This window comes from Rhineura floridana, chromosome 3 (assembly GCF_030035675.1).
Source record: "Rhineura floridana isolate rRhiFlo1 chromosome 3, rRhiFlo1.hap2, whole genome shotgun sequence".
Lineage (NCBI taxonomy): Eukaryota > Metazoa > Chordata > Lepidosauria > Squamata > Rhineuridae > Rhineura > Rhineura floridana.
This window is the reverse complement of record NC_084482.1, coordinates 60,805,205-60,826,120: the sequence shown is the minus strand read 5'-3', so window position 1 is coordinate 60,826,120 and position 20,916 is coordinate 60,805,205. Positions and strand designations below refer to the sequence as shown.

The 20,916-nt window shown below is 42.6% G+C and overlaps 1 protein-coding gene across 5 annotated transcripts in view; it reads right to left on the bottom strand.

Moving 5' to 3' along the window:
- Window positions 1-10,793, bottom strand: part of LLGL2 (LLGL scribble cell polarity complex component 2) — a 79,607-nt gene extending 68,814 nt beyond the window's left edge. For 3 of the 5 annotated variants that reach the window (XM_061616163.1, XM_061616169.1, XM_061616168.1), the window contains exon 1: window positions 10,669-10,793. The gene's annotated coding sequence lies outside the window, so the exon portion shown is untranslated. Of the gene's footprint in view, window positions 1-1,311; window positions 1,595-10,629 lie in introns of those variants that run through there. The other 2 variants (XM_061616164.1, XM_061616165.1) reach the window with 2 other exon arrangements.
- Window positions 10,794-20,916: the final 10,123 nt, after the last annotated feature.

The window sequence follows — 20,916 nt, the reverse complement described above, 5'->3', positions numbered from 1 at the left end:
GGAGGCATGCTTTGTTATTGGATCCAATTGCTATACAGGGGAGCTGTGGATTCATATGTTCATCTGACACTGGAGGACTCGTACATCTCTCTATGGAAAAAAGCTCTGTCACAAAAGATCTCACTTGACCTTTCTATTATAGAAGTGCGTAGGCTTAACAGCTTGCACACTAAATTTTTGGTCACGCAGAAAATCCTGGATATTGACAGACAATGTATAGGAATACCTCGCATTAACGTACTCAATGGGACCATAGCGAGTACCTAAACCGAAAATGTCCTTAAAGTGAAGCACTACCTTTTACAGTAAAACTTTTTTTTACCTCTCCTTCATGCGGAGCCTCAAAGCCCCATGCTAAAGCCTCTGCTGCTGCGCTGCTGCGCCTTTCAGCTGATCGCGACCGTGCCTCCCAGCTGATTTGCAGTGGGGCGATTGCGTCTATTTCCACCCCCACGCACCGTTAAGTGTCCATAAGTGCGAAGCGAGCATACATAAACAGGAGCATGGTGGAGTATGGCGTATGTCCGTAAAAGCGAGTGTAAGTTAAGTGAAGGTCCGTATAGCGGGGTAATCCTGTATGATAGCCCTGTTAAACCGCTTCTGCTCCCCATAGCCCCAGGACTAAAAGTTCCCCCTAGCAAACTATCTGTGCCAAAGTATAGGAGAGCATTTTTTCTGGCTCCAGTTAATGCTATGCCCTCTATAATGATGGAAGGACTTTTCCAAGGCACACCTCACAATCAGAGACTGTGTCCATGTGGTTCAGGTGCTGTGGAGTCTATAGCGCATGTGCTTTTGTACTGTAATTTTTATAAGGATGCGAGGGACAGGCTGCTGCATCCCATTTTGGAAAGGTTTCCTGGTCGAGCTGATGGAGTTCTTTTGAAAGTATATTTAAACTGTAATAGTCCCTATGTCATTTTAAATATTGCCAAATTTCTAAGCATTGTTATTAACACTAGGGCTAAAATGCCTGCTGATTAGCAGTTTATACAGCAACTGGTTTTAATGTTAGTTCAACTGTTTGTAATACTCACTGGATCAATAAACATATTCAACAATATAACAACCCAAATATTCATGCATTTATGGGTTGCACATAAGCAACCCATGAGAAAATTTCCAAGGCTTCTGTCAAATGGCAGCTCTCCCAGCAACTAGGAAACCAACAAAAGCAATGTCTCAAAGAAGAATGAGAACTTCCTAACATGGGGACTAAGTATAATGACATACATATATATGTCATGTGTGTACACACATATACACATACATATATACTGCACAGCCCATATTGATCACTTTAAGTCTTACCTGCAGTGACCAAAACAGGTACTGGCAGAGCATGAAGGCATCAGGCATGATAATTCAGTATGTCCCTCCCAATAGTCCAATGGCTGCTTTAAAAAAGGCATCTGGAAGCCTCAGAGCAGAAAAGTACGGTCCAGTTTTTCGCAAGTGCTTTTCACCTTTCGCTCCCTCTGAGCTGGGAGCTGTATATACCTTCCACTTCAGCAAGTTGTATTCATAACCATTAGCCCTTGAACAAATTATTTGACTCAGACTTCACAGCCCCTTTTGTAGCTTCCTAATCTCTTTGAGTACGGAGATCCCAACAGGAACAAAAATAGCAACTACTTGGTGCGTTAGCTTGTCAGGGCAAGGAACCCTTGGCAAATACAATTAGCAGGGACAGGTGTGAAGGAAAGGGTGTCCAGTTGTCTGCCATGGAAACAACTGCAAGCAGGAAAACAAACCAAAAAAAAAAAAAAAGAGGAAAGGAAGTAAATAAAGATACTCATAAACGTGGTTTATGTGGTCAAAGGACCCTAAACCTCTATAATTGCAGATAGGCAGGAGAGAGAGATGGTGCTTTCAATGTGCTGCTAAAATGAGTGAGTGAGGTCTCACGGTCCAATCTTGGGAAAGCAGATCTACCCTCCATTATAGGACCACTACAAAACAGAAAGCTCATGCAGATTACTACACCCAACTTCCTTTCAATTTAACCTGAATTTTAAAGACACTGTAAACACAACACACAGTTAAATTGCATTAAATACAATACCCACAACACTAATGTACATTTCTTCCTTTATTGTGGTATTGGGGTGAGATAGGGATGAAACAAATATTAAACTCAAAGTCTTCTTTCCATTCTGGGAAAATCTTAAACAGTTGAGAAACAATTCAAGGCACTTCAAGGCAGCTTCAAGTCTCAGATATCACTTTTTTCATTGGCCACAATCCCCCTCAAAATTCATCATGTCCATGATTGGGGCTAGGCCACAAAATCAGGCAGCTACTATTCCCCGGGGGGGGGGGCTGTTAAGCTTGTGCTGGGAGGAAACAAACTACAATCCCTGGCTTAGTGTTAGGTCATATCCGCACCATACATTTAAAGCACATTTGTACTACTTTAAAGTACACTTATACTACTTTAAGAGTCATGGCTAGGAACTGTAGCTCTGGGAGATGTCTCCTTAAAAGTGTCAGCAAATAACAGTTCCCAGGATATTTTGGGGAAGACCATGACTGGTTGAAGTGGTATGCTTTAACTGCACAGTGTGGATGCGTCTGAACCAAGGACTGTTGCTTGTTTTGCCTCCAACAAACCATAGTTTAATAGCAAAAGTTAGTTCTTGGCTTACTGATCATGGCTTGCTGAAGCAAAACATACCACAATGCCGGGTTCAACCAGGAATTGTGGCATGAGGAAGAATAGTGTAGAATGCGCCAGGTCCTCCCATCCCATCACCATCCTTGCTGCCCTGCACAATTGGAGGCAACTATCTGAAGAGGACAACCTGTTCTACTCATGTAGGCTGTCTGCACAATTGAGAACCCTCGTTTTCCAGAGTTCTGAATCACATGAGAACCCACGTGAACAGGCTGCCCTCTCAGGGCCAGCACCAGACCAGCGTGGGCTCCCGGCTCCCACCTCCCCCCCCGCATGTGCGGACACTTAAATATGCAGTCGCACCACTCTTGCACTGCTGTGTTAGCATCCATGTATGCCATCACCTGTGGTATAGTGGTTACGACCTGGGAGACCAGGGTTTGAATCCCCACACAGCCATGAAGCTCACAGGGTGACCTTGGGCCAGTCACTGTCTCTCAGCCTCAGAGGAAGGCAATGGTAAACCACCTCTGAGTACCGCTTACCAAGAAAGCCCTATTCACAGGGTCGCCATAAGTCGGAATTGACTTGAAGGCAGTCCATTTCATTTTTCACGCCATCACCCAAGCTGGCAGCAAGGCATGTTGACGCCCCTGCAACCATGTGGGGTGATGGCAGGCATGCGTGCACAGCATGCTTTATACAGCGACACAAGAGGTAGCGCAACCAGGTGTATTTAAGTGCATGTCGGCTGCATGCACGTGATGTTGCCTGGGGGAGCGGAGCTCCCACTCCACAGCACTGTCCAGTCACAGCCTGCTACCCAATGCTTGCAGTGATTGTGGAGCAGAAGCTTCACCCTCCTAGTTCCAGCTGCAGGGGCCCTCAGCCAATGCCTGACCTGGCTGCCCGCTGGTGCCAGGCCCGTCCCCTCTGCAGAAATTATCCTTCCAACTCATGGACAGTGATAGGAACAGCAACCAGGGTGGCAGCGGGGGGCAGTTAGCATGCTCGTCTGCACTCTTCCTCATCGCATGAGGGACTGGAACACCTGGAAAGAGTTAAAAAACTGAACACTCTAACAAGGCATGAGCAAATTAAAAAGGTCTTCACATAGAACTGGAAGAGATAGCAAACTTGCCTCCAGGCAAAGTTTCCTACTAAGCACATTCTGGAGCTAGGGAACCATTACTGAGGAGGCCCTCTCCCTGTTTACCACCTGCCTCAGTCCTAAGATGTGGGAGACGCAGAAGGGGGCCTCTGCCAAATTTAATACCTGGGCAGGTTCATGAAGGAGCAAATGGACTTTAAGATACTAGGCTGAAACAACAGGAGAGTACATCAGTATTCTGGCATAAGCTTTGGTGAGTTCAAGGTCAAGCACAATAAAGGTTACTCCAATATACCAACACAGCCTATAATTTATCCTGCGTTGACATTTTAACCAGTTGTCCCAATTAGTTAGTTGCATATTACAACTTGATTATCATTTGGGTGCTTTCACAGTTTCCCCCCAGACAGTGACACAAGAAAAACCCTGCTGGATCAAGCCAAATATTATTTAGCCCAGAATACTGTCCTTACAGTGTCTGAACACATCCCCCTGAAAACTTCACAAGGAGGACACGGGTGCAGTTGCACTCTTCTGGCTAATGATTCTTAGCAACTAGTACTCAGGGGCATAGTGCCTCTGATGTACAAGGTAGTTCATAGCCCTAATAACTAATAGCCATTGATAGCCTTATCCTCCCATGAATTTGTCTAAGCCTCTTTTGAAAGCCATCCAAGTTGGTGGCCATCATTACACCATGTGGGAATAAATTCCATCATTCAACATGCTATGTGAAGAAGTACTTCCTTTTGTCTGTTCTGAGTCTTCAAATATTCAGCGTCATTGGATCCCTTGGCGTTAGTACTAACAGAGTGAGAATAAAACCTCTCTATCAACTGTGTTCAAACCATGCATACTTTTAACCCTGAACACATTTTGTTGCAGTGATTTAAGCATCCAATGTATTACAAAAACATGCCAAATACTTACTTGACACAGCTGAAGTGGCCAATAGCTTACAAGAAATGTATAATTTCACACTGCTGACTTGGATGGATGGATGAGTGCTACATCATCACAGAACAAGTATGATCAAGTGTTTTCTCTGAGGCCTCTTAGCAGGATATAAAGATGTTAGAGTTTCAAGACTGTTTTGATTAAAGGGATCAAGAACATCAGGGATGGTGATTAAGCTCAGCCAAGTTCAACAATTTAAGTATATTATTTCTAAAGGTCTAATTTGGAAAATAATCCTATGACGGCACAGCCCTGGCAATTGTAAGCCACGTGACAAATTACGAAGAGAGTCAAGAGCAGCATTTCAGAGTGTATGCCAAAAAAAGGTAACACCATAGCATGCTCTTTTTTTTTGGTAGGGGAGTAATTTTTAGTAGATTCTTTCTTCAAAAAGGTCATCAGCAGAGAAGATACTTCAGACAGTATATGAAGAGTAACCTATCAGATTGTTAAGATGCCCTTTCTGTTTTGGTCCAGGGCCTTACCTCTAGGACTTGGATGTATTTGCTAGGATGGCTTTTTACCCATCACAGTACTGGGGAAAATAAAGCTGAGGTGCTAGGTGTCTCAGGGCCAAATTGCATATTATGCGCAGTCACAGGTTCCATTTTTTTTAATTAAAAAGCAAATTCTGAGGTTGCCCTCAGAAAAAGAAGAGTAGCTGATTAATCCATTCTACCATTTCTGCATCCACAACAAGCTCCTTTCTCACACACCTACTCTCAATCAGAGGATTACTGCAGAGAAAGGAGGGGTTAAGCAACATGTGTAGTTTGGCCCACAGATTTCTAGAACTTTCCCACTGGTGCCCAGAATATGAAACTTTTCCAGCCATGCTGCCTGTAGGCCAGGCTGCTAGTAGCAGAAATACAGGTTTGACAAGGGATCAAGAGAGAGACTTCACCACATTTGTCCCTCCCTGCGGCTATGGTCATCTGTAAGCCATGCAAGCTTACAGTAGACCTATTGAACAAAAAGTCCAGAAGTTGTGTTAAACAGTTCACACAGCAAGAGCCAAGATTGTTATTCTCACTTTAATTAACAATGACACTGATTGACACAATCAGAGAGAGAGAGAGAGTGCCTTTTTCTAATGCTATATTTTCCAGTGGTTTTCATTTAAAGAGGGACAATATGCAAGACCGTCCAGGTGGGACGTGGTTTATGCTATCTTGAACGGAAAGAAACTGGATGTTTAGGATTTCTTCCTCTGTGTCATCCCCAGCCCCCAAGTGTACCTTCCTAGATAAGTAACAAAAATCATGCAAAATATTCAAAGAAGACTAGTAAACATTATTCTAAACGTCACCAAGGAGCCTTTATGCAATGACAGGACTAAAAGGCAATTCATCTCCATATTTTGTAGCCTCTTACAAATCTTTGATCCTCGTTTATTGCAGTCACCTTTTCTGCCTCTTAACTAAAAAGCCCAAAATTTAAATTTGACAGAGACATAGTGTAATTGACAAAAAGTCCAAAGAAAGTTAACACTCGCACTGTGACAATTTAAGCCAATGATTGTAACTAGAGTTTAAACAGAATGTTGCATAAACGTTGGAGTGCAGCAAGTTTTCAGGAATTCAGAGTGCAGCTTTTGAAAAGTAGATTTCTCCATGCATATTTGAATACTCTCTCCAAAATTTGCTTCAGCTTTAGATAGTTCTATGAAATCCAGCAAAGTCACATTAAAAATTATAAACATATGCCAACGAAGTATCATATGTGAGAATATGTGACTACATTCTAAAGTATATATGAGCTTCCATTCACAGTTATGAATAAAGCTTGCAATTCTAAACACAGAAAATTCAGAAGGCAAGCCCCCTCAAATTCCATGGAACTTCAGAGTAAGCCTGTTTAGGACTGAGTTAAAAGATGCATAGGGCTCTTTCCATTACCCCAAGCAGACAACAGGAAAATCTTTGCTATGTGCAAACCAGTTTTGCTGGAACACATTTTCTATCTGAAAGCAGAATAGTCATCCAAGTTTCATAGTTTACCAGTTTGGCCTGAAACCCCTGAAATAACAAATGGAACGTACTCAAATACTAAAATCCATAGCAATCCAAATATTTACACAACACTCAAATATTACAATTTGACATGTCAGACTTCAGTTTTAAAACTGGATTTCAAGGCTTGAAGAGATCAAATATAGAGAGTGATAAAGTAAAGATGATAGAGATAAACTGATTTTGTAGGAAACTAATCATTTGGCAGCAGTTAACCCAATGTGCTTTTGCATGTTGTCTAAGATGCCTGTCAAAACAGAGGTCACACCTTACAAATTCCAAGTTGTATCTAACAGAGTCCTCTCATTAGTGCAAAGATTTCCTCTCCCTCTTGAGAACCCCCCCTCCATTTGTTCTGGATTTTCTCCCCAATCCTCCGGAGTAGATTTGGTGGGGTGGGGGGCACATGATAAGAGGAGAGAGAGTCCCCCTACACAGGCAGAAGTCCTTGAGCTAAAGGGATGACTTCATTGGATACAACCATATTTAATTAACCTGTACGAAAGGGAAATTACACAGCATAAAAGCAAGTAGACATGAAGAGGGCACAGCAAGCTGAACAGAAGTTACAAATTAGAAATACCAAAGCAAGATTAGCCTAACAACTAAAATGTCACTCCTAATGGCAGGAAAGATGCCTATAAGCAAAACCAAAACAAAACCCCAAAATAAACTTCATGTTGCTTACTAAATTTATTACTATACATGCCTTGGGAAACAGGGACACCTATTACGTTCCTCCCTCTCATAAAACACTACTAAGTCATTTCATTGCCAGAGGCTAACTTCTCATGGTTGAGCTATACAAGACACCAGTAAAAATCATATTGTGAATAATTCCACAGTAACACATTTTAAACTATTCAAGTTATACCATACACCAATTACTGCAGGGAAAATGCATGAAAAAAGGCAACAGCAAGCATTCAAAAATCACTTAATTCCTCCTGAAAGTGGTGTAATAGATGTCAATATTTTCCGTTTCCCACTCCATGTTGGTTGATTCAGATTAGAGAGAGAGAGAGAGCATATATCACATGAGAATGTTCTCATAATCAGACAAAATCAGACTGTCCTTCCTTTTAATCATATAGTGTAAATGAAAAAGATCATCCTAGATAAACTTAGCCAATACATACTGAAGCCTCAAAATGACCATTTCAAAAATACTATACCCACCAGTGACACAGCTTCAGTGTAAAGTCCTGTTAGGAACCTTTACAGAAGCAAACAGAGTAAATGTTAACATGGTAATACATGGGAGAGTTTTCCATGACCAAAAGCTGCTCACATGCCTCTGATGAAGAAATGGCAACTAGTTTCCATTGGTGTTATACCACCTACTAATGCCTGTAAGGCAGAGACGGGGAATCTGGGACTTTCCAGAAGTTTACCTAACTACCATCAGCTCCAACCAGCATGATCAAAGGTCAGGGATGACAGGGCCACAGGTGAAGTTCCCCATCCTTGCTGCAAGGGAACAAGATTCTAAGTGCCTCTCAGTTTACACTTGATGGTGTACTAACAGTGGCATTCATCCTATAGGTTTATCAAGTGTAATAACTGCTGATTTACCCTTCTGGAAATATACCCAACCACCCAGACCCTAAGCATGTTTACTCAGAAGACAGTCCCATTGCTGTAATTGTGTACCCTCAAGAGATCTACTGAATGGTCTGGGAGCACCTGATGCTGCAACACAGCTAAACCTAAGCAGGAACAGACCTCAATAGCAAACCACACAGATCATCATACAAGGGTAGAATAAAAATATTAAATTGTGCATGCTCTGGACCACAATCTCTCATTTAAGATGAAACCACATATTAAATACAGTACAATAACCAGGCAGCAGCTGCTTGATTAGCTACTGCTTGAGCATACCTGTGGCAAAAAAAATATTTTAACAGAAGCATCAACAATACATACACTCTTATTTCCTACACAGAACGAGATCACATAAGGAACTTTAACAGGTGAAGCATCCTACTGCTCCTGAAACATTATGTTGTACAGGAAACTACTTAGGCCTTCAATATTAACACAAGTTTTACCATGAACAGCAGACAGGTAACTATCCTCAGGTGCCAGTTTCGGTAACAGAATAGGAACAAACACCTATAGGATCACTTGTCCTACCTCAAAGATAATGACATTTTTCACTTTAGCACAGCAAAAGGTGGAGAGCAGAGGAGGGGAATGCAGCCATTTGTCTGCAATAATACGCCATTGTCTGGGCCTGGAATGAAATCCTGCTGAAATACCATTAGCGAGACAACCTCAAAGAGATTTATTTAACAACAAAATTATCTCAAAGGGCTCCAGTTTCCACTGAAACTACCCAGATTTAATGAGGCCTGGTAACTTTTCCCAGCCTCCAAAGCAGCTACTATTTCAGGTGCAACTGTTAGCAATACTTTATTGTTTGAAGAATCCAGCTTGTCTTGGAAGCCACAGCTAGTCTTGGGCTCTAAATTAAACTACAGGGGGAAACAGGTAGGAAAGGAGTTTCTCAGCTATGGAAGCCTTTACTACTCTTTTACCCTGTTAAGTGTCCAATGCGCTTGGCCTTAGGGCACACAACAAGGCCATTCTCAGCAATAACACTTGACAAGGCAAGCCTCTTTATTAGCTAGGGAGTTGTGCTCCTATTGCTAAAGATTGCATGGAGGTTTCGGTTTGCCTCAAGCATATCTGCAGGGGCATTCATTACTTCAGTTCTCCATAACAGAGGATCCGCCATCTTAGATTTCCTAAATTAACTCTCAGAGCCAATCTTTAGCCTATACCAGGGATGGCAAGCATGTGGCCCTCCAGACACTGTTGGACTACAACTCCCATCATCCCTCACCATTGACTATGCTAGCTAGGGCTGATGGAAGTTAAGAGTCTATCTGGAGGGTCACATTTTCTTCCCAGAATGTATTCAATTGAATCAACAGCACCATCCTGACCTTCAAAGAAAAGGAAAAGAAGAGCAAGAATAATCTTGACAGGTCACACCTGCTACCAAAGAAATAAAAAGCCACCTGGAATCAACAATAGGAATGGGGGAGGTCAAGCACCAAACAAGCCCCCTCCCACAGGTTTTCCAACTGCATTGTAATTCTACAGTTCTGTAGTCCCAAAGCACCTGTACAAACAACATGGCCTGCCAAGAAGTATCACCACTGAAACAAACGTAAGCCTTTTTGAAATACCTTCAATTACTACTAAGGTAGCAGGTCCATGCTGACATCAGAATCAGAAGAACAAAAAAGAAATCTCTACAACTTGCTTCAACACTGCTGAGAATTAAAGCCCGCCTCCGTGCCAGACCTCAATGCCGCCAACCACCAAACTAACAGCTAACTCTAGTCAAAGCTCAAACTCCATCACATGTCCCACATATGGCGACCACCTCCCCATACTTCTAGCAGGCACAACCTCCCCGACACACACGCACAAAGGTTCTCTTTCCCTAAACAGGATCACATCACTCTCAAGGCCAAACACCCCTAAAGTCATCCCTCAGATAATAACCCCTGACGCGGAGCGTTCCCCCGCCAAGCATTTGGTCATCCCCCTTCATCGATTATCCCAATCCGCCAGCCCATTGCAATGCCCCCTGCTTTCATCCCCCCGAGCCGAGCCCCTTAGCCATACCAACCAAGACACTCCCCAATGTGGCCCTTATCTCTAGAATCAATGAAAAAAGGTCAGAACAGAACAAGCTCTTACGTGCGCCCCCCTCCCCGGTCTAACGACCAGCTCACCTTCCAGCCCGGGGTCAAAACCTCAACTCCACCCTTCACCGGTCCGAGCGAGCTTCTCTTCTCCCCCACCTCGGAAAAGAAAGCCCCCTTACCTGCCGTCCCCTCCCCCCTTCATTTGCAGCCGCAGCCCCAGCCGCAGCCCCAGCCCCGTTTTCCCCGCCCAGGCCCCGCACTCACCAGGGGCGGGTGAGCCACGCTAAAGCCAGGCTGCCTTACCGAGCAAGTTCCCCCGACGCGCCCCAGCTCCTCTTTGCGCGGCCGCTGCCACCTCTCCTTCCTGGATACCTCCGGGAGGGGGCGTGCCCGCCGGATATGCAAATTACAAAAGGGGCACGGTCAGCGCGGTGCCTCTCCAACCCCTCCCCTCCCTCGTGAATAATTTATTGTATTCACCGCTACCCTCCTAGCCAATCGGGAATCAGTGAGCCTCTGTCTGCACCCTACTCACTTTGCGTCCGGCCAATAGAAATGGGTAGGGTGGGGTTGGTGAATCAAGATCAAAGTATGCTATGAATATTGTGGTTCTTAAAACGCCGTGGTCACGCCCCATATTCGCCGAGTTCTGGGCGTACCTATTTTATACCCGTAGTGGAAGGCGACGGTGTGCAAGGGAAATACAAAGGGCACTGAACAAATACGTTTATGGGTGTTCCTTTTCTAGTGCGCTTAAGATAGATCCTTGGATGCTAGATTGTCATAACTGCTGTTCTCTGCTACCTTAATCCATAACAAGTATATGCTATTTTTAATAACAAAATCTGCATTTGATCAGATTACATTTCCTCCAATCTGACTACATTTTCTCGAGCAGGTGAGGCAAGAACGGGTTCTTATTCCAATCAGAGAAGAGATCCTGGCCCCGAAAAATAAAACAGGCGCTGAGTGAACAGTAATTAGAACTGGAACATGATGTTGGACTTAGAATCATAGAGTTGAAAGGGGCCTATAAGGCCATCAAGTCCAACCCCCTGCTCAGTGCAGGAATCCCAATTAAAGCATGCCTGACAGGTGGCTGTCCAGCTGCCTCTTGAAGGCCTCTAGTGTTGGAGAGCCCACCACCTCCATAGCTAACTTCTCTACAGGAAGTTTTTCCTGATCTTCAGCCGAAATCTGGCTTCCTGCAATGTAAACCCATTATTCCATGTCCTGCACTCTGGGATGATATCGAGATCCTGGCCCTCCACTGTGTTGCAACCTTTCAAGTACTGGAACAGTGTTATATCTCTCCTCAGTCTTCTCTTCTCAAGGCTAAATATGCCTAGTTCTTTCAGTCTCTCCTCATTGGGCTTTGTTTCTAGTCCCCTGATCAACCACACTGCCCTCCTCTGAACCCCTTCCAGTTTGTCTTCATCCTTCTTAAAGTGTGGTGTCAAGAACTGAACGATGATCCCAGGAAACTTTTAATTTGGATTCCAAATTTTCAATCTAGTCACTGCCTCTGTCTTTATGATAGCTCTCCCCTCTCCGTATAATAAAAGGTAACTATTAATCTGAGGGCTTGATCTTATTAATGTTCATGACAGTTCTAATTATGATCTGGGCCAAAGATCCTTTGTTTCCTCTTATATGTCATATCCATGCACAATACTTGTGAGAACTCCTACAAGTAATCCTGTTAGTCTGTTGTAGCAGGAACAGAACCTTATGCCACAATATATCTGTTGGGCTGCAATCCAATACACACTTACTATTGAACCCAAGGGAGCTTACTTCTGAGTATTGGATTGCAGTCTTAGTCTTTCAGCTGCCACAAGACTGTTTTTAATATTTCTGATAGTAATTGAGTTTATACTGTTTGCTATATAGTAGTGCTTGGTAGTGAGAGCACCAAGCTGAATCTAACCAAGAAATGAAAAGCAATAAACAAGCCTTAAGGCTATAATCTTATGCCCATTTTACATGAGAGGAATTCTACTGAACATTTGATTTGTGTGGCTTTTTAAATTTATATATTTATATTAAACATTTTCATTGTAGTAAATCTAATTTTTAAAAAACAGCAATAAAAACATTCTACTAGGGAATGTTGGAGAGGAAAACAGAAACGAAGTATATATACATTAAACACCTTCAGTAGAAAAGACAATAATGCTGGGAAAAACAGAAGGGAGTAGAAAAAGAGGAAGGCCAAACAAGAGATGGATTGATTCCATATAGGAAGCCACAGACCTGAACTTGCAAGATCTGAACAGGGTGGTTTATAACAGATGCTATTGGAGGTCCCTGATTCATAGGGTTGCCGTAAGTCGTAATCGACTTGAAGGCACATAACAACATATCAGAAAATATCGCACTGTAAATTAAAGCTACTGTCATAATTAGTCTTGGAGGGGGTCCTTTAACAGAATCTAACCAGTTTCTTTAATATTACTACTAAAGGGGAAGTATAAACTATTATTTCATTATCTATTTCTCTCACATGTGCCACAGTTGTATATTGGATGCTGGTGGAGCCTGACCATGTTAGTTTGTTTTTTTTAAAAGAAGCATTAATAACACTTATGGTTTACAAGGGACTTTGGGACAGAAGTCAAAGGCCCCACTCAGAATAAGCAAGATGGCTCCTAAACACACAATGATTTGCACATTTTGAAGTAATGAAGTACGACACATTAGCAAGGGTCACTAGCTTCTTTGATTCTGTGGATACATTTGCAAACCAGATAAAGTCTCAAGGGCATCAAACACACAAACACACTGCAACCTATTATGTTGGCTACAATGAAATGTTTCTGTCAAAACTAGTTTCAGTGGGTGGGTGAGGAGGAGACTCAAGTGCCAGGGAAGGCCTGTGCTGGCACATGTGCACCTGCAGGAGCATGTTGGCGACCCCTAATCTAAAGAGAAGGGCCCTGTAAACCCATTAAATCCAGAGTCTGAAATTACCTAACTGCACCACCCCTTACCAAGAATTAAATTACACTGAACTCAGTGGGAGTTCCTCCCAAGTAAATACATTTAAAATCAGGTTGCAAGCTTTGGAAAAAGAAGGCATAATCTAAATAAAAATTCATGATCTAGCAGTTGTAATTGCAAACTTTTGTATGCATTTTTAATTGGTAGGCATACAGCCTACCATAAAAACAACCTCACTAAAATACTGGTTCATATCCAACAGTGCTGTTCTACTAGCGCAGCAGACTTCTGCTTGGGCAATAGAACTTTCCCCTCCTCTCCCTTGCAGCTCCCTTCCGTATACCCTCAAAATCTGCTCCAGGTCAAGGACCCTACAAAGCAGATTATGAGGGTGTGCAGGGAGAGGAAAGGAAAGTCCCATTGCATGAGTGCAAATCCCCGCATGGAGCATTGGGTACCCCATTGTTTACTATTAAACAAGAAGAAAAAAACCGAAGGAACAGTTTCAGATAAAGGTATACTTTTACTAGTATTGCTTTGAAGTTACTGTGTTTCTGCAGTTCTCCTGCTCCTTAGAGAATATACAGTCCTGAGCCCCTTCGACTTCCGATGTAATTGTCACACTGCAGCAAACAGGTTCCTTTACTTTATTGTTCTGAATTGCCCAAGTCAATTGCCTTGTGATTAAGTTACGATGTCATGAGTCAGAAGCTGGGAGCCGCACTGTGCACCAACAGGACCTGGGCAAAACCTGCAGAAGAAAAAGTCAGTGAACAGATTTAGCTTCAGCTGAATGACAGAGATTGTGAATTCAACCCCAGGGGATGTTCTGCATCTTTCATCTTGTTTCCCCCCCCCCCCAGCAAACAACTCTGGTACTGTCAGGCCTGGTTACAAGGGAGACTGAAACTAAGTGTAGGGAGTCACCTTGTCTCAGTCAACATTTTATGACATTGTTCTGCAGCAGAGAACATGTTATTAAGCAGCAAATAACTGGAAGCGCCAGAACTGCTACATATTTTTTCTCTCCCCCCCCCCCGTTTTTATCTTTTTGTCCATGTCGCTAAAGGTAAGCAGTCTCAGAAATGCCATTCTGTCACCAAAATGAAAATTAATTAGCATTTGGTTTGGTAAGACACAATATTAGTGGCTTCTGCTGGACCAGCTCTAAGAAATGGATGTTCTTCTGCTATATTTCAAGGTAGAGATATTTGTATTTTCTTACTAAGCTGTCATGAAATCAATTTCTGATCTGCTCAATATGATGCATTCTCAGATATGATTTAAAAAAAATAAGGATAAAATGAACACTGAATGAGCGGCAGAATTATTACCTCCCTCTGTCTTCATACAGCATGAGCAATGTAGTTTTTCTTTTTACAAGAAAATGTTGGAAGGCCAAGTGCCTCTTTGCTACAACTGTAACAGCAATACTCATGCACACATGTATATATAGCTGTGCTGGGGTACTTGGTCCTTTGTATAAAACAAAACAAAAATATCCACACAGGTCATTTTTGATGTACAGCGCAAGCATCCACTGCTTGCTGTAACCTAGGGAATCTCATTAACATCCCAGCTTAGGTGATGTCTCACAGCAGGAGTCACCAACCAGGCGCTCATGAGCCACAAATGCCTGTACAGGCCTTTTCTGGCAACCATAGGACCACCAATTGGGCTTGAAAGAAACATTCTGATGTATGCAGTAGGTCGCGGTGCATGCTTAGTTGCAGTCCATGGCAATCAGCGAATGGCAATGGGGGCAGGACTGTGAAATCCGGAAGCCCCTAGTCATGGACCAGCACATGGGCGGTGGATACAGACTCAGTCGTCCTGGCTCAAGGACCGAGGCAGTTGAGTAGTTTGGCAGCTGTATCCACGACTGAGTAGTCCTATTCAGGATCCACTCTGCTCACCCCATATGGGGAGGGGGCTAGAAAAGGTGCCCTAAACATAGTCTGCCTCATCTCTCTCCCTGACTGGATCATCGCATCCAGTAGGGTCACCACTTAGCGGTCGCAAAAGACAAATGAATTTTGGAATGTGGAATATACAGACATTGCTGGACGATACAGATAGTGAATGTCCTAAACGCAGGACTGCCATCATTGCGAGGGAGTTGAGAGGTTTAATATTGACATAGCAGCAATCCAAGAAACTCGAAGAGCAGGAGAGGGACAATTGAAGGAAGAAAAAGGTTACACCTTCTTCTGGAAAGGACTGCCTGAACAAGAACGACAAATACATGGAGTAGGCTTTGCTATTAAAAATGATCTTGTGACGCTCGTGTCAGAAGTTCCTACTGGCATTAATGAATGACTCTCAACTCTCCAATTAAAACTCGCCAAAAACCAGCAGGCAACTATTCTAAGTGCTTATGCACCAACATTAGATGCTGATGAAGACATCAAGGAAAATTTTTATACCCAGCTGGACACCATCTTATCAGAGATACCTGGGTGATTTCAGTGCAAGAGTTGGGCGTGATTTTGATTTATGGCCAGAAACCACTGGGAAAGAAAGTTGGCAATAGCAACCTGAATGGCACTCTACTTCTGACTAAATGTGCAGAACATAATCTTGTTATCACAAACACACTCTTTTGCCAGAAAGATAACTTTAAAACATAATGGAAGCACCCTTGGTCGAAGCACTGGCATCTCCTGGATTACATAATTATCCGTGCCAGAGATCGTTGTGATGTACTTCTCACCAGGGCCATGACGAGTGCTGATGACTGCTGGACAGATCACTAATCAATTTGATCCACTATGGCTATTAATATTGTTCCTCAACGTAGGCTCCAAGGAAGAAAACCAAGGCGTAAAATTAACATCCACACCCTTCAAGATCCTATTAAGCGAGCTTCCTTTCAAACAACTCTCAAGAAACATCTACCTACGGAACTCTCTGAAAACGTTGAGGAACACTGGATTAAACTGAAGACTTCCATTATTGCAGCATGTGAACAAACTATTGGATACCAAACTAAGAAACATCAGGACTGGTTTGATGAGAATGATAGTGAGATTGAACATATCATTGACAAGAAAAGGAAAGCCTTCCAGATATGGCAAAAAGACATTAACTGTGCTGCTAAGAAAAACATCTATGCCAGTGCAAAGGCTAAGGTCCAAAGAAGAACCAGAGAACTTAAGAATGCCTGGTGGATAAAGAAAGCTCAAGAAACCCAGCATTTTGCAGATGCTGATGATGCACGGGGCTTTTTTTAATGCCACAAAGGCCATCTATGGACCAACAAATTATGGTACAAATCCCTTACGTTCAATAGATGGTACCAAACTTCTAAAGGACAAAGAGTCTATTGCACTGCGTTGGAAAGAGCATTACCATGACCTCTTTAATAGCAACTCTATTGTGGCTGATGAGGTCTTCGCACAAATCCCACAATAACAAATTAGAGATGAGCTTGCAGTATCCCCTAATTTGGATGAAGTCAGTAAAGCCATTAATCAAATGAAGAATAACAAAGCTAGTGGACCTGATGGCATTCCTGCTGAAGTCTTTAAAGAAGGTGGGCCTGAATTTACACAACAACTTCATAAGCTCATCAAAAAAATCTGGATGAGGGAGGAGATCCCGGAAGACTTTAGGGATGCCTTAATTATCACTCTTTTCAAGAAGGGTGATAGAACAGATTGTGGGAACTACCGAGGCATCTCTCTTCTAGCTACTGCAGGTAAAATCCTTGCAAGGATCCTCACAAATCGCCTCCTACCTATCTCAGAAGACATCCTCCCTGAATCCCAAAATGGTTTCCGCCCTTCCAGGGGGACAGTGGACATGATCTTCACTGCACGACAGCTTCAAGAAAAATGCAGGGAGCAAAACTGACCTCTGTATATGACGTTTATTGATCTGACTAAGGCCTTTGATACTGTAAATCGAACTGCTCTCTGGACCATCCTTCTGAAAATTGGATGCCCTGATAAATTTGTGAATATTTTGCGACTCCTCCATGACAACATGACGGCAACAATTTTGGATAACAATGGCTCTCAAAGTGATCCATTCAAAGTGGGATCAGGCATCAAAGATGTGTCATTGCTCCGACCTTATTTGCTATTTTCATTGCCATGATTCTACACCTTGTTGAGGGGAAACTTCCCACTGGTGTGGAAATCACATATCGAACAGATGGAAAGCTTTTTAATCTCAGTAGGCTGAAAGCAAAAAGTAAGGTAATTACAACCTCTGTCATAGAACTTCAATATGCCGATGATAATGTAGTCTCCGCACATTCAGAGGAAGATCTTCAAACTATCCTAAATGTCTTTGCAGAAGCATATGAAAAGCTTGGCCTCTCGCTTAACATCAAAAAAACCAGTGCTTCATCAGCAAGTGCGAACCAATCCCTCTGTAGCACCATCAATCCAGCTTAAAGGTGCGATGCTGGAGAATGTCGATCACTTTTCTTATCTTGGTGGTCATCTCTCTGTAAAAGCTGACATCGACGCTGAAATTCAGCATCATCTGAGCTCTGCGAGTGCTGCATTCTCCCGAATGAAGCGCAGAGTGTTCGAGGATCGGGATATTTGCAGGGAGACCAAAATGCTTATTTACAAAGGCATTGTACTATCGACCTTACTGTACGCCTGTGAAACATGGACCATCTATAAATGCCACTCCCAACTTCTTGAAAGATTCCACCAACACTGCCTCTGGAAAATTCTGCAAATTACTTGGGAAGATAGGTGGACTAATGTTAGCATATTGGAAGAAGCAAAGACCACCAGTGTTGAAACAATGATCCTCCAACATCAACTTCGCTGGACCCGCCATGTTGTTCGAATGCCTGATCACAGTCTTCCAAAGCAGCTACTTTACTCCCAACGTAAGGATGGAAAATGGAATATCGGTGGACAGCAAAAGATGTTTAAAGATGTTCTCAAAGCTAATCTAAAAAAAATGTAACATAAGCATCGAGAACTGGGAAGCCTTGGCCCATGAGTGTCCCAATTGGAGGTTGGCGATTATCAAAGGTGCTATGGACTTTGAAGAAGCACGAGTACAGGGTGAAAGGGACAAACGAGCTAAGCGGAAGGCACGTCAAGCAAATCCTCATCGTGACCATCTTCCATCTGGAAACCTACATCCTCACTGTGGGAGGCTGTGTGGATCCAGAATTGGCCTCCACAGTCACTTACGGACCCACTGTTAAAGACCTTATCTTGGAAGACAATCTTACTCGGCCACGAGTGATCGCCAATGAGGTGTGGTCTCCCCAACCTTCTGCAGCAGCTTTTGGGGGGGGGCTGCAGGGGAGAGGAGGGGGAAGTTCCACTGTGCAAGCAGAAGTCTGCTGCATGAGCAGAAGAGTAGCACTGGATACAATCCATACAGTTTTATAACAAAACTGTTTTAACTTTTTATAGGGGCTTTTAATGGGATAGTGGTTACTAGTACTAGTTTGAGGTATGCCAACTTCTGTTATGTTGGGCTGAATTAAAGAAACACTTAACTGCAGGTGACTCTCAACAGTTTTGCTTTTTAGCATGCATTGTACTCATGGATGAGAAACTTAGCTTATGTTAAGTATAAAACTATTGAAGCTTCTATTATAAGTTCAGGATTCTCATTCCTTTGTCCCATCCAAAACATACACAAGTCTTCTCCTGGAAGTAAACTCTGAGTAGTTTCTTTCCTTCAGAGTATATTCAAATAAGCAATTAGCAAAAATAGAGGAGTGGATATCTTACACATATCTTGGACTTGTCCTACATTTATAAACGTCTGGGAAGAAGTAATGAGGATTAGAAATAAGATTATATTGCTACCAACAATTTCATCATCAGAATGTGCTTTCATGGGATATCCGAAAGGCACAGCAAATTCAGATTTGGAACTTGCACCAACTAAAATAACTGCAGCCAGATTAGTCATAGCAAGAAATCAGATCAGCCAGCTGACATTTTGCAATGGTATAAAAAACACACGAGTTAAAGCATTGTTGACAAAACTTAAGAAAAAGCTACTGATGGACTTGCACCACAGAAATGTACTGAAATGTTAAATACCAAGATAATATCCAGCCTATTTTTTTGACATTCTGCTTAAAATATAATAGCAACCAAGGATACCTAATGTGTATACAATGCCCTTTAAACCTTAACTGACTTTTTATATGAATACATGACAGTATGGAATTTGTACTTTGTGTTTACATATATAGAGGATATTTTTTCTTTTGTAATTCTTATTTTTTGCAATCAAAAAGAAAAGTAAACGTAGTAACTGGGCCAAATCACCTTTCCAGGTAGCAACCACTTGATTTGGCTTCAGTCCCATAGAAAGCCAGTGGTGTCTCTAACCTAAGTTACTGAGGGCTGGCAGAACTGCAAAAACCCTGAGCAACAGAGATCAGAGGCTGACAGCAGCAAGTCTGCTTTGCCGAATTGCAAGTGACTGAATTAAGCAGTTTCAGGGCAGTCCCCCCTCCCCCTTTTTTACTTTCTTTTATGAGATCTGTAGCAGCTACAGCAGGGAGTCTGCTATAGTTCTGATAGGAGAAATGCGTGCAGCGAAGAGGGGTTGGTTGAATTTCCCTTTCTGTGAATTATCTTTAGGCCACCAACTGTTGCTAAAGGAATAATTTAATTAACAATTGAGATAACAGCAGATTTGGAGCATGAAGTTACTCTACTAGCACTAGGTTAGGGACATTGTTCCTTATCTATGCATATGTGTGAAGTACTAGTCCACTGAAGGTGGTTAGGGTAATATCCATCAGTTATAGTTTTGTCACATATTGTCTTGGAGGCCAGAAGCGGGGATAGTTATGATCTGCATATTTCAGCAAGTCACCTTTAAGAATTGCAGACCTTGGCATCATCATAACCCAAGTTTGTTTCTTTCCATAATAGTTATCACCCTGCAGTGGTTTCATACCAGAGCCATCGAACCCATAGAAACTAAAACCAGCAAATCTTCCATGAATCCATTGTCATTACTTCCAAGTGAACATGATTAGGCTCGGGCTTGAAAGGATGGTCTGACGGCAATCTAACCCAGTCTCTGTAGCAAAGCAGGGTGCTCCACGCTCCCTCCCACAACTTAATTCATGTAATGCAAAGAGGGTGCCAGCCATAACTGAACAGCTATACAAGCAAGGGATCATTTTCAGCAAGCCATCTAGATGGATGGAGCAAATGAGTTTTATTAGAATTCAGGAAAAGGTTTAATGACTAATGTTGACATCATATAAACCTGATGGCATTTTGGTTATGTTAGAATGGTTACTGTTTCCTGTTACAGCATACACATTGGAAACTTTGGTTGGTCTTTGTCTAGCCTCATGCTGAAATACTAGGATAGCTCTGATCATACATCTGGTGTTCTTTCTTCCCTTCAACCCTTCAAACCCAGAAGTGTTTGCTTGCCTCTCTCTGCCTTAGGCAAAAAATTGCAGTGCATTCTGGGATATCATTTGGGAATTCATTTGTTAGCAAATGCTGACAGTAGCAAATTGCCAGCAAATAAGAAAGCCCCGAAGTATTTGGCATAAATACATGAACTGCTGTCAGTCACATTCTGCCTAGGAGAAGCATACCGTATGAAACCAATCCAAACAGACCACACACCACTGTC